The sequence below is a fragment of the Bombina bombina genome, chromosome 5 (assembly GCF_027579735.1).
Source record: "Bombina bombina isolate aBomBom1 chromosome 5, aBomBom1.pri, whole genome shotgun sequence".
Classification (NCBI taxonomy): domain Eukaryota; kingdom Metazoa; phylum Chordata; class Amphibia; order Anura; family Bombinatoridae; genus Bombina; species Bombina bombina.
This window is the reverse complement of record NC_069503.1, coordinates 165,871,530-165,885,835: the sequence shown is the minus strand read 5'-3', so window position 1 is coordinate 165,885,835 and position 14,306 is coordinate 165,871,530.

Here is a 14,306-nt window from a genome sequence, read left to right as displayed (position 1 = left end):
TGAAGGAGCACTGTTTAATATCCCTTTTAAAAAATATATATATTTTAGATTTAAGGCACATGGAGAGTGAGGTTATTGAGATAAAAAAATAGAAGCAAGAGTACAATAACTGTTTCTATTTACAAATTAAAAGGTGTCATCTGTCCAGGCCTAGCACTTATTTCAAACAAATACCATAAGTAAGTAATATGCCTTCTCAGTCCAGAATCTATGCATATAGCAGTACTCTTATGCCTTAATACTATAACCTAAAGCTAAGGAATGCCTAAAAATGTACTTAGATTTTCCTTAACCATATGACCATGATTACAAAAGGGAATAAATTGTCTCAGGTCCATTTTCTATAAATGATTTTTTGAGCCAGTAAATTACAATATTGCTGCATATAAATATGTCATGATATATTGGGTTGAGCACAAACTTTTAGAAAAATGTACCTAATGGTTTTCAACTGAAAATCACCATTAAAGTCAATGGAGGTTTTTGAAGAGACACTAGTTGATAAGCATTTGTAAATGATGATGACCAACCCCATTATTAGTTGTCTGATAAACATACAGCTAGATTACGAGTTGTGCATTATGAGTGGAAAAGCATTGTTATGGCTCTTTTTCACTACCGCTGGTATTACAGGTGTTGTAGGTATAGCTGTACCGCACACCTTTTTGGCCGTCATGCAACGTAAGTACCACACTTTTTAAAAAGTCCTTTTTCAATGGGACTTCCACAGTGCCGGTATTACGAGTTTTGCCTGGGAGGCCAAAAAGTGAGCAGGGTCCATCCGGCGCGTAGCATCCTCTTCATACGGTCCCAGCTGTACACTGAAGGTTCCCTTTAAGGGACGTCATCCAAGATGGAGTGCCTTGAATTCCGATTGGCTGATATAATTCTATCAGCCAATAGGAATTAAAGGGTAAAAAATCCTATTGGCTGATGCAATCACCCAATAGGATTGAGCTTTACTCCTAGTGGCTGATCCAATAGGATTGAGCTTGCATTCTATTGGCTGATTGGAACAGCCAATAGAATGCGAGCTCAATCCCATCTTGGATGACGTCCCTTAAAGGGAACCTTCAGTGTACGTTTGGGACCATATGAAAAGGATGCTCCGCACCGGATGTCTTGAAGATGGGCCCGCTCCACGCCAGAAGGATGAAGATAGAAGATGCCGTCTGGATGAAGACTTCTGCCCGCCTGGATGATGACTTCTTGCCGCTTGGATGAAGACTTCTCCCGGCTTCATTGAGGACTTCTTGCCGCTTGGATGAAGACTTCTCCAGGCTTCTTGAGGACTTCTTGCTGCGTGGATGAGGATTTTGCCGCCTGGATGAGGATGGATGTCTGGTCTTCCAAAACTGTAAGTGGATTTTCAGGGGTTAGTGTTAGGTTTTATTAAGGGTTTATTGGGTGGGTTTTATTTTTAGCTTAGGGTTTGGGCATGTAAAAGAGCTGAATGCCCTTTTAAGGGCAATGCCCATCCAAATGCCCTTTTCAGGGCAATGGGTAGCTTAGGTTTTTTAGACAGAATTTTATTTGGGGGGTTGGTTGTGTGGATGGTGGGTTTTACTGTTGGGGGGATGTTTGTATTTTTATTTGCCAGGTAAAAGAGCTAATATCTTTGGGGCAATGACCCGCAAAAGGCCCTTTTAAGGGCTATTGGCAGTTTAGTTTAGGCTAGGGGTTTTATTATTTTGGGGGGCTTTTTTATTTTGATAGGGCTTTTAGATTAGGAGTAATTAGTTTAAATATTTGATAATTTCTTTTTTATTTTGTGTAATTTAGTGTTTATTTTTTTTGTAATTTAGTTAATTGTATTTGATTAATGTAATTTATTTAATTTTAGTGTAATGTTAGGTTTTACTGTAAGGCAGGTTAGGTTTTATTTTACAGGTATATTTTTATTTATTTTAACTATGTAGTTATTAAATAGTTTATAACTATTTACTAACTAGTCTACCTAGTTAAAATAAATACAAACTTACCTGTGAAATAAAAATGAAACCTAAGATAGCTACAATATAACTATATAACCTGATTGCAGGTGTAAGGCTTTTTTTTTAGCCGGCTCTCCGCATTGTTGTCTATGGAGAAATTGTGCACAAGCACGTAACAGCAGCCCAAAGCAGCGCTGGTATTTGTATGTGGTATGGAGCTCAACGCAGCCATATCGCCCGCAAAGGCCAACTTTTTTTAAACTCGTAATACCAGCACTATAGGCAGTGAAATACCAACGATGTTGTCGTTAATTTCCTTATAGCGCTCAAAACTCGTAATCTGGCTGATCGATAATTAATGACATATTTGTATTGTCATTAAAATGTTTACTTTAAAATGCATCGGTACATAACCTTCAAGTGCCCTTATTCAATTTATTGTTAGGTACTATTAATATAATTTGGCTTCAATGCTATTTTTTTATTTAATTGTTCATTTTAGAAATATTATTTGGTTGTTCTCCAATATTGAGACATCTACTTATTTTTAGTCTATAAGGGCGATTTAACAAACCATCAACAAGTTCATTTGTAGAAATTAGAATTAATTTGCCTGACTTATTGTCAACCTATTAAATTAAACAATAAAAGATGCAATTTCAATCACATCTGCACTGGAGCAAAGTTTATTCTTGTTTTATTAAACAGTGTTTACTAGCAATTTTAATTTGCATTTTGTTTGTCAGAAAAAGGAATCTACACATCAGGGGAGTAAATGGACTAAAAAAATAAAAACTGCAATACACTTACATTAAATCACAAAGTTGTATATGTGTTCTGTGTATAATATACAATGGTTGCTAAGCATATTTTCTTATGATGTATGCAGCTATAGGAATAGGCTTTTTAGCCACATTGGAAGTATTGTTTACTTCAGTTCATCTTCATGTATATTAAAAAAGCATCAATCTTGTAGACATGTAAAGCAAAAATTAATCTTTTTTCATGTCAATTGACAATGGTCACGTTTCATTTTTTTTTTTTTTTTTTTATTGAGGGTATAGCAGAACTAAGACAAAATTCAGTTTGCTCAATTAAACACAAGAGGCATATTAGATGATAAAACAGATATCGTAAACATACAGATGCATAAGATCATATTGAGCAATAAATCCCTTATTGTAACACTCTCATAGTGTTCCCAAGTGAAACATAGGTCATATAAAAGAGGTTGAGGAGCAAACCTAAAAACACCCTCTTTTTCCTCAGAAATAGCTGAGGCCACTTTAGAACCCCAATAAATTCAAATTACTAATCAGAGGGTTTTTGGGTAGCACAGGCCCCTTTTAGGCCTATACTCAACATTCTCCTTTACGTGTCTGCTAGGACCATGGGTAGGCCCGGAAAACTAAAACAAAAAAATTGAAGGAGATCATAGAAATGAACATGACAACATTAAATGTACAAGTAATCTACACTGTGTCAGAAAAAACAAGATTGCAGGAACTACTTCACAGGTAAGTCTGAGTGCAAATATGTATAGGAATATAACTGTTCACATTATTATGATTTACACAAAATCAGAAAAACTGAAGATATAGGTTACAAGTCCAAAGAATTAGTAATCTAGCATGATATAGCAGGGTTACAAAACTCTGAAGTCGCCTGAGGGCGGTTAAGGGAGTATATCAACTTAGAGGGCAGTCACTACAAGAGTTGCTACAGCTAGCAGTTATTAATTTAGTCTAGGATTGTAAATCTTGGTAAGTCTGGGTAGAGCTTGTTGGAAAGGGAGTGAGTATATCACCCACGATATTCATTTCCAATAGGATACCACCCTGTCACCTATAACAACCAGGCCCAACAACAAGATCTCACTCACAGAAGTATATGAGAAACAAATATATTGATGGCACCTAAAACCCTTGAACCCCCAACACCATATCACCAATTCTAACAATTACATTGGATATATATATGAGCTAACAGCTATACCTAAATTATAGGGATAAACAATCTGCAGACTTTAAGACACATAAGAATAGTCATGCTGAATCTTTCAATTTTAAGATCCGGAGAGCCTATTTTACACTCACATAGGTACAAACTATAACAAAGGCTCTACGAACATTGCAGAGACTACATAACTCTGCCAAAAAGGGAGTATGGAGGATAAGCTATTTATCCCTTACCACACAAGCGGGAGGGGGGGGGAGGGGGAGCGGATCCAAAGCTGGTACTGAAGTCCCCTTCACTGACCAAAGCATGCAACTTAATTTATACATGTTGTAAATACTCTCCCCCTAAATAACATACATTATCTGAAGGGGAATACAGTAGTGTTAAGGGAACAGTCTTATTACAAGTTATATGTAGTCAGGTGTTCTCAAGTTTCACATAATAAAGACTCCAAGGATGCTAAGCTTAATATCTGTCTATTTATATAAAAAGAATAACTGGAGTAACTCACTAACAGTAACACATTGAACCTAGACAGCAGTGATCTTACTCAAAGTACTCATTTGTCACCTTAGAAAGTCACCAAAGTCCACAACATATAGGTGGATCTCTCCCAGTCATTAATTCCATATAGGATCTTCCAAATAGCGTCTCAGTCAGCATTGCCGTTATGAAGCAGGAGAAAGGAAGAATAAGAAGTCACTGTATAAACTGTGCAGAGGAATTGACGGCTAAACCCAGGCTAAAACTATACACAAGGGTACAAGCTAAATTAGACTCACAACTATATGTAGTGGGGCCTGACTCAAGTTGGCATTGTATCACTATAGACATCTCCCCCTGTCGTACATTTAGATATTGCCAGGGCCTAGCACAAAAGAGGTGAAAGGCTCAAGACATCACTTCACAACACAGATTCACAAACTAGCCAGTAAAAATGCATTCAAACTTCAATGAATATTTGAGAGAGACAACCCATACATTTAAAAACAGATAGCTTCCTATAGTAAAGGAGATAATAAAGGGGAGAAACAATTAGGAATGTGATATAAGATACTAGGAAAAACATGTAGCAAACATGATTAGATAACTAAACACGTAGAAATCCTCTTTAGCTCTATACGTAATAGAAACATGAAGAGGGTTCTCAGTTTCAACTGTTATAAAGTTATTTAATGGGTCCAGGACCTATACTGAATTAGGATCATATGTGATAGGCAAAATGATTTTGTGAACCTGAGCGTCCAGAATCCATTGCTGCCAGAATAATATCACCCCACTCCAGTTTTCATGCTGGTATCAGAGAGCCGAGAGTCTTCATATCGCAAGATCATCATGCGATAGGTAACGTCTATAAGCATAATCTTTACGCAGCACTCCTCAATATCCCAGTCTATGAAAATTTCTGGGGCGATGCCGATACAGGTGGCCGACAACAATCCACACACAGTAACAGGGCCATACTCAAGGAAGTCGGCCACCTTCCCAGCCGCAATCGACTCAGTGCCAGCAATCAATAATCCCTCCCAGGGGCAGATGTCAGTAATTCTCGCCCTTTCACAACTACTGGTGGGGAGCTCTTTAGACACACAGGCGTTAGTCACAGGGGTCGGTAAGTTGCTGCCCAGCAGGGCCAATGATCCACAAGCTTCACCGGAACCTCCCATATTACCGTTCCATAATAGCTTCATCTCAGGGAGAATGGGTGCGATGTGAAAGTCCTCAGCATTCAGTTGTACTGCTCCGGGCCTCTCACCAGCATCTATCTCTCTCTCCACATCGATCAGAGTAAGCCTCTCTTTTATGCGTCCAGCTTCTATCCTGGTCAATAGACCGTCAAATCTATAAAGGATCCGCTGCTCATATCCAGCAAATAGGGTCAGTACTGTGGCGCAGAAATCTCCTTCCATATTCAGAAGAAATGGCGGTCTGCAAAATTTCTACAAACAATAATACACAGATTTAGTCGCTTTGTTCATTTCAATCAGGTGTATTACATGAACCCCTTAGATGCCCAATGATAGCTTGATATCAAAATGTTATTTTTTAGGGGAAAAATTGGAGAAATGTAAAATAAAATAAAATAAAATCAGGAGCCTCCTTGATGTACGTCTTGTTGCTTTTGCTGCTGGCTCCGCCCTGCCCACATGTTTCATTTTAATTCAAAACAATATTGAACTTTTAGATGACAATTGTGTTAAAGGGACATGAACCCCTCCTGCCCAAAAAACAAACAATGATTCAGGTATATCACACAATTTTAATAAACTTTCCAATTTACTTCTGTTATCAAATTTGCTCCATTCTCTTTGTATCTTTGGTTGAAAGAATAGCAATGCACCGTGAGTTATCTGAACACATCAGGTGAACCAATGACAAGCGTTATATATGTGCAGCCACCAATCAGCACATAGCTCCCAGAATTGCTGATCCTGATCCAACCAAGGTATGCTTTTCAGCAAAGGATACCAAGTGAATAAAGAAAATTAGATAATGGAAAAATAAATTAGAAAGTTGTTTAAATTGCATGAATCATGAAAGAAAAGTTTAAGGTTAAAGTAAAATTGAGGATCTAATTCCATTTGTAAGTATTCAAACAATAATACAACACATTATAGTATACTGCGGACATCGCCGCTTGTCGGCAGTTTCAGCAGGCAGGGGAGGCCGTATTTGAAGTGTTCACACGGTTTGTACTAACACGGTTTGTATGTCGGAACACTTCAAATAATGCCTGTGTGACCTTACTTTCACTAAACCTACACTAACTGCCTCACACTGTAAAGTCTTGCCAATGAAAATATGGCGAAACAAACATGGCTGACACCTTACTCATAACCTATACGTCATATATTTGAATATATAGCGCTGCAGAATCTGTTGGTGCTCTACAAATAACCGATAATAATAATAATAATATATCGGACTACTGGCGATGTATCCTAATAGAAGTATAGGTTACTTCCCCTGGAATGCCTGGCTAACTCCCAAAGAACACCTAAACATACATCATACTCTAGCAATACTTCTCTGGAACACCCAGCAAACTCCCTAATACCACCTACACCTATGTCATGTCTTAACTACACTCCCCTGAATTGCTCAACTAACTCCCTAATACCGCTATGTTGCATCAGTTTGAAGTGCTTTAACATTTGGGTATCATGTCCATTTAATATAAATTGTTTAATTACATGTAGTAAAACAACTTTGCAAATTACTTTCATTATTTATTTTGTTCTCCTTTCCTGTAATTTAATTTTAAATCTTATGGGCTTTTCAATTCAAAGCTATATTCCACACATTCATTGGTTGCACACTATAGTAAACCATTTATAACCATTCCTAATTAGCCTCAGCAGAAAAGGTAACCTAAGTTTCAATATGGCGGCACCCACTGCTTTATGGATATTAACATTACCCTTATTTGTTTCAATAGTTAAAGGGACACTGAACGCAAATTTTTCTTTTGTAATTCAGATAGGGCATGCAGTTTTAAGCAACTTTCTAATTTACACTTATTATCAATTTTTCTTCGTTCTCTTGCTTTCTTTATTTAAAAAAGAAGGCATCTAAGCTATTTATTTATTTTGTTCAGAACCATGGAAAGCACTTGTTTATTGGTGGGTGAATTTATCCACCAATCAGCAAGAACAACCCAGTTTGTTCACCAAAAATGGGCCGGCATCTAAACTTACATTCTTGCATTTAAAATAAAGATACCAAGAGAATGAAGACAATTTGATAATAGGAGTCAATTAGAAAGTTGCTTAAAATTGCATGCTCTATCTGAATCACAAAAGAAAAAAATTGGGTTTAGTGTCCTTTTAACTAGTATAAGTTTTAAAAATACAATTACAAATTATTCTTATGCTAATCTCTTCTATTAATACGTAATTCAAGCAATGATATATTTAGTCTTTAATGTCCCATTAAACTTTATAACATTTCAGATATTTTGGATATGTTGAGGTTACCATAAAAAATACATTGCGTGTTTGCTAGGTTTTAGTAATCTCTCAAAAACAATATTCATCATTCTTAATGAAAGTGCTAAAACATTTGTTCAAGCCTAGTTATTATTATTATCAGGTATTTGTAGAGCGCCAACAGATTCCGCAGTGCTGATTTATTGACTTTACTGATTTGTTGGTGGCAAACGAAGAAAATAGAATTGCAATTTGCTTTACTCAGAAACGTATGGAGGTGTAATAAAATAATGTATTCATCCAAGGATCTATTATTTCTTGGTATGGCCGTTATTATTACAGGAGGTATAGGGGCATATGTATCAAGCTCCGTATGGAGCTTGATGCCCCGTGTTTCTGGAGAGCCTGCAGGCTCGCCAGAAACACAAGTTATGAAGCAGCGGTCACAAAGACGGCTGCTCCATAACCTGTCCGGCTGCTCTGAGCAGGCGGACACACATCGCCGGAAATCAACCCGATCGAGTACGATTGGGTTGATTGACAACCCCCTGCTGGCGGCCCATTGGCCGCGAGTCTGCAGGGGGCGGCGTTGCACCAGCAGCTCTTGTGAGCTGTTGGTGCAATGCTGAATACAGCGAGCGTATTGCTCGCCGTATTCAGCGATATCTGTCGGACCTGATCCGCACTGTCGGATCAGTTCCGACAGACATTGATAACTAGGGGCCATTGTCATAACAGCATCAAATAGTAAAGTTGCCAAATCAGGTGCACAACAGATTAGGTGTCAGCTCATACGTTAAGGATACTATGAATAAGTTTTGTATTAGGCACCAAGGAGACACAAGCTACAGTACATTATACTCAAACTTATGCTAAAGATAATGCTGCAAAATCAAATGAGATTTTAAGCAGATTTTTATCTAAAACTTACAGAGGTATTTGTTTTTTTAATACAAATACATATTTTTTACATTTTATTATTACTACAAGTACTACAGGCGCCATACAAATATATTCCATAGGCATACATTTTTGAGCAGCGCTGTTCTAAAGGAGCCACAGAAAACTGCTGCTAGTGTGACTTTTTTAAAAGAATTAAAATATCCTAACCATGCAGTATGGTATTTTCAGATACGTATAAAATGTGTCTTAGAATAATTGTGGATACTTTACTTTTGTTTAATGGAGTATTTCTCATCATTGCAAAGTTTAAGCAAGGTGTATATAGATAGATAGATAGATAGATAGATAGATAAATTGATGGATAGATGATAGATAGATAGATAGATAGATAGATAGATGGGACATGTGTTTACGCACGTTGAAGAGGGATAGGTTTATTAAACCAAGTTTGAAACATATCTGTATAGTGATTGGCTGGTGTCACCTTTAAAGTCTGATATTAATTTAGCTTTATCTATGATTAAGCACCCATTGTTAGCACAAAATGCAAAAGATTAAACCTCTCTGTGGTATACATTTTTTTAATGTGGACATAATAAAGATTATATTTTAACTGAGTTGTCTGGATTTCTGATGTTTCTTCTTCCAGTTTAATGTTTGTGGCTTGTTCTGCCGCTATAGCTTTGCACCATGCAAGTGATTGAAGTTATAATACTCTTTTTCCTTTTGGCTGTTGATGGATATTTTCTAAAGCCTTGAGTGGCTGTTGTGGGTTGAGCGTATTTCAGATGAATATGGTAAACCATAAAAACTGGTAACTTGCGGTCTCTACTGTCAGACTCTAGTTTGACAAATTGTTTTAGACTTTGTTCATCTGAGAGATACTTCCCTCTCGGAGATTTCCTTCTCTAAGCTATTCAAGTTAATGTCATAAAGAGTTTCTGTCAATATTCATTTCTTTAGAACAATAATTTAGCTCATGTGAATAGCTTCTTATATATTTGTGCCATTAAGGAGATATCAGGGGACACTTATATTTGCAAGCATACTAATATAATGCTTTAAGACGTAACTAGGTTTAAGTATTGAGAAATGTCAGATTCCATCATAATCACTTCTGTAACAAAATTGTCATATGTTTCCATGTTTACGTACTTTTGTATTGTATTTTGTTTTCTAAATGAAGGTAACCTTAAAGGGACAGTAAACGCAAAATGAAACTTACATTAATTGGGTAGGGTATGAAATAAAAAAAAAAAACCTTTCCAATTTACTTCCTTTATCAATTTTGCTTTGTTTTCTTTGTATCCTTTGTTAAAGAGTATTCTGAGGTTGCAAACACTGCTGCCATAGATTTCTAAAGATATGTGCACGCTTCTATACCTAGGTTTACTCTTCAACAAAGGATGCCCCATTTACCTCTGTTATGGTATAAACACATTCCCATCTAACTCTTCTGGATGAACAGACTTATGTATTATTCATTTTTCATTTAAATGAAGAACACTAAAAAAACAAAAACAAAAAAAAAACACATGTATTTCAATCAGTTAGAGCATTTTTTCTTAGCAGGAGGAGCCATTTTTAAAATAATATGAAAATATTATTTTCCATGAGAAAATATTTTCACAACAGTTTTAACATGGTTGTTATGTCTATTTTAACAGTCTTATCCTCTGGAAAAGGTAGAAAAAGGTAGAAAAAATCCTGATTGGAACAGCCAATAGAATGCAAGCTCAATCCTATTGGCTGATTGGATCAGCCAATAGGATTGAATTGCAATCCTATTGGCTGATTGGATCAGCCAATAGGATTTTTTTCTACCTTAATTCCGATTGGCTGATAGAATTTTATCAGCCAATCGGAATTGAAGGGATGCCTTCTTGGATGACGTCACTTAAAGGTACCGTCATTTAGTGTTAGTCGTCGGAAAGAAGAGGAGGCTCCGCGTCGGATGTCTTGAAGATGGACTCGCTCCGCTCCGGATGGATGAAGATTGAAAATGCCGTCTGGATGAAGGCTTCTGGCCGTCTGGAGGACCTTTCTTCCCGGATAGGATGAAGACTTCTGGCCGTCTGGAGGACCACTTCTGCCCAGTTGGGTGAAGACATCTCAAGGTAGGGTGATCTTCAAGGGGTTAGTGTTAGGTTTTATTAAGGGGGGGTTGGGTGGGTTTTAGAGTAGGGTTGGGTGTGTGGGTGGTGGATTTTAATGTTGGGGGGGTATTGTATTTTTTTTACAGGTAAAAGAGCTGATTACTTTGGGGCAATGCCCCGCAAAAAGCCCTTTTAAGGGCTATTTGTAATTTAGTATAGGGTAGGGATTTTTATTATTTTGGGGGGCTTTTTATTTTATTAGGGGGATTAGATTAGGTGTAATTAGTTTTAAAAAATTGTAATTATTTTATTTTTTTCTGTAATTTAGTGTTGTTGTTTTATTCTCGTAATTTAGATAATTGTATTTAATTGTATTTAATTGTAGTTAGTTTAGGGAATTGATTTGATTATAGTGTAGTGTTCGGTGTAATTGTAACTTAGGTTAGGTTTTATTTTACAGGTACGTTTGTCTTTATTTTAGCTAGGTAGCTATTAAATAGTTAATAACTATTTAATAACTATTGTACCTAGTTAAAAAAAATACAAAGTTGCCTCTAAAATAAAAATAAAACCTAAGCTAGCTACAATGTAACTATTAGTTATATTGTAGCTAGCTTAGGGTTTATTTTATAGGTAAGTATTTAGTTTTAAATAGGAATACTTTATTTAATTATAGTAATTTTATTTTGATTATTTTAAATTATATTTAAATTAGGGGGGTGTTAGGGTTAGGGTTAGATTTAGGTTTAGGGGTTAATAACTTTATTATAGTGGCGGCGACATTGGGGGCAGCAGATTAGGGGTTAATAAGTGTAGTTAGGTTGCGGCAACGTTGGGGGCGACTGATTAGGTGTTAATAAATATAATGTAGGTGGCGGCGATGTTGGGGGCAGCAGATTAGGGGTTCATTAGTATAATGTAGGTGGCGGTGGTGTCCGGAGCAGCAGATTAGGGGTTAATAATATAATGTAGGTGTCGGCGATGTCGGGGGCGGCAGATTAGGGGTTAATAAGTGTAAGATTAGGGGTGTTTAGACTTGGGGTTCATGTTAGGGTGTTAGGTGTAGACATAAAAAGTATTTCCCCATAGGAATCAATGGGGCTGCGTTAGGAGCTGAACGCTGCTTTTTTTGCAGGTGGTTTTTTTCAGCCAAATCTGCCCCATTGATTCCTATGGGGAAATCGTGCACGAGCACGTTACACCAGCTCACCGCTACTGTAAGCAACGCTGGTATTGAGGTGAGATGTGGAGCTAAAATTTGCTCTCCCCTCACTTTTCTGCGGCTAACGCCGGGTTTTAAAAAAACTGTAATACCAGCATTGTTTATAGGTGAGCGGTGAGCATAAACTGCTCGTTAGCACCGCAAGCCTTACCGACAAAAACTTGTAATCTAGCCGTAAGTTTTTGTGTCGTCAACACTTTAAGATTAGAATATAGAACTTAAATAGTTATAACAATTTGCAATTATTTAGACACTAGGCGATAAGCCTGGCAATAGGGCAGTCTATTTTAAAAAAATACAAACCCCAAAGCTAATATTACAAAAAATAAAAAATGTAAAATTACAGAAAAACATAAACAAAGCTATGCAAAATAAAAATTTTAAACCTAAACTAATATCCCTATAAAATAAAAAAATCCCCCCAAAATAAAAACACCCCTAATCTAATTCTAAACTAGCAATAGCCCTTAAAAGGGCTTTTGCAGGGCATTGCCCTAAGTTAAACAGCTCTTTTACATAAAAAAATACCAATTATCCCCCAACAGTAAAACCCCCCACCCAACCAAACCCCCCAAATAAAAAAAATAAGTCTAAAAAACCTAAGTTACCCATTGCCCCTAAAGGGGCATTTGTTTCGGCATTGCCCATAAAAGGGCATTCAGCTCTTTTACAGCCCAAAAAACCCTAATCTAAAAAAAAAGCCACCGCAAAAAATAAAAAAAAAGCCTAAGCCCCAAATAGGTACTCACCATTCCTGAAGTCCAGCGGTGAAGGTCTTCTTCTATCTTCATCCAGAGCAAAGGCAGCGGGGAGCGGAGGTGCGGAGCAGTCTTCCCTGAAGCGCAGATCTGGAGTGGTGGTCCTCAGCAGCGGGGGTCCTCAGCGGCGTGGAGACTCCCCTTCATCCGATCTCCGTCGCACACTAAAAATTTAATGGAAGGTACCGCAAATTGGGGTACCTTGCATTCCTATTGGCTGAAAAATTTAGAAATTAGCCAATAGGATTAGAGCTACTGAAATCCTATTGGCTGTTCAAATCAGCAAATAGGATTTCAGTAGCTCTCATCCTATTGACTGATTTGAAAAAATGTCAGCCAAAAGGAATGCAAGGTACCCCATTTTTAAAAGGGTACCTTGCATTCAATCTTCAGTGTGCGGCAGAGATTGTATGAAGAGGATCTCCACGCTGGATGGCTCTGCGATCGCCGGTTTTGTTCCGCGGTCACCTCCGCATCACCTTGGTCCTGGATGAAGCTAGAAGAGATCCCCGCACTGGAAGAAGATGTCACCGCTTCCAAGAAGACTTCACCGCCTGGAAAAAGACCTTCTCCACCGGACTTCAGGAACCGTGAGTACCTATTTGGAGGTTATACTTAGGTTTTGTTTTTGTTTTTTTTGGGGGGGGGGGGTGGCTTTTTTTTTAGATTAGAGTTTTTTGGGCTGTAAAAGAGCTGATTGCCCTTTTAAGGGCATAAAAGAGCTGAATGCTCTTTTACGGGCAATGCCCATACAAATGCCCCTTTAGGGGCAATGGGTAGTTTAGGTTTTTTTAGTGTTAGGTTTCTTTTATTTTGGGGGTTTGGTGGATGGGGGGTTTTACAGTTAGGGGGGACTTAGTATTTTTTACAAGTAAAAGAGCTGTTTAACTTAGGACAATGCCCTACAAAGGGCCCTTTTAAGGGTTATTGATAGTTTAGTTTAGATTAGGGGGTGTTTTTATATTTTCATAGGGATTTGGTTTAATTTTTAAATTTTTGATAATTTTGTTTATTTTTTTCTGTAATTTTAGACTTTTTTAAGTTTTGTAATTTTAGATTATTTATTTGTAATTTAATGTTAGGTTTTATTTTTAAATAAATTTTAGGATTTTTTATTTTAATTGTAACTTAGTATTTTTTTATTCTATGTAATTGGGGTTACGGTAATTTAGGGGGTGTTAGGTTAGTTGGCTTAGTAATTAAATTACTTATTTGCATTGTGGGGGTTTGCGGTTTAGTAGTTAATAGGTTAATTAGGTTTATTGCAATGTTTTTTTTTGGCGGTTTAAGGATTAATAGGTTAATTAGGTTTATTGCGATGTGAGGGGTTGATAAATTAGGGGTTAATATGATAGATAGGTTTATTGCAATGTGGGCGGCTGGCGGTTTAGGGGTTAATAGGTTAATTAGGTTTATTGCAATGTGGGGGGTTGGCGGTTTAGGGGTTAATATTTTAATTATGTTATTTGTGTTGTTTAATTTGCGGATTAGGGGTTAATTACTTT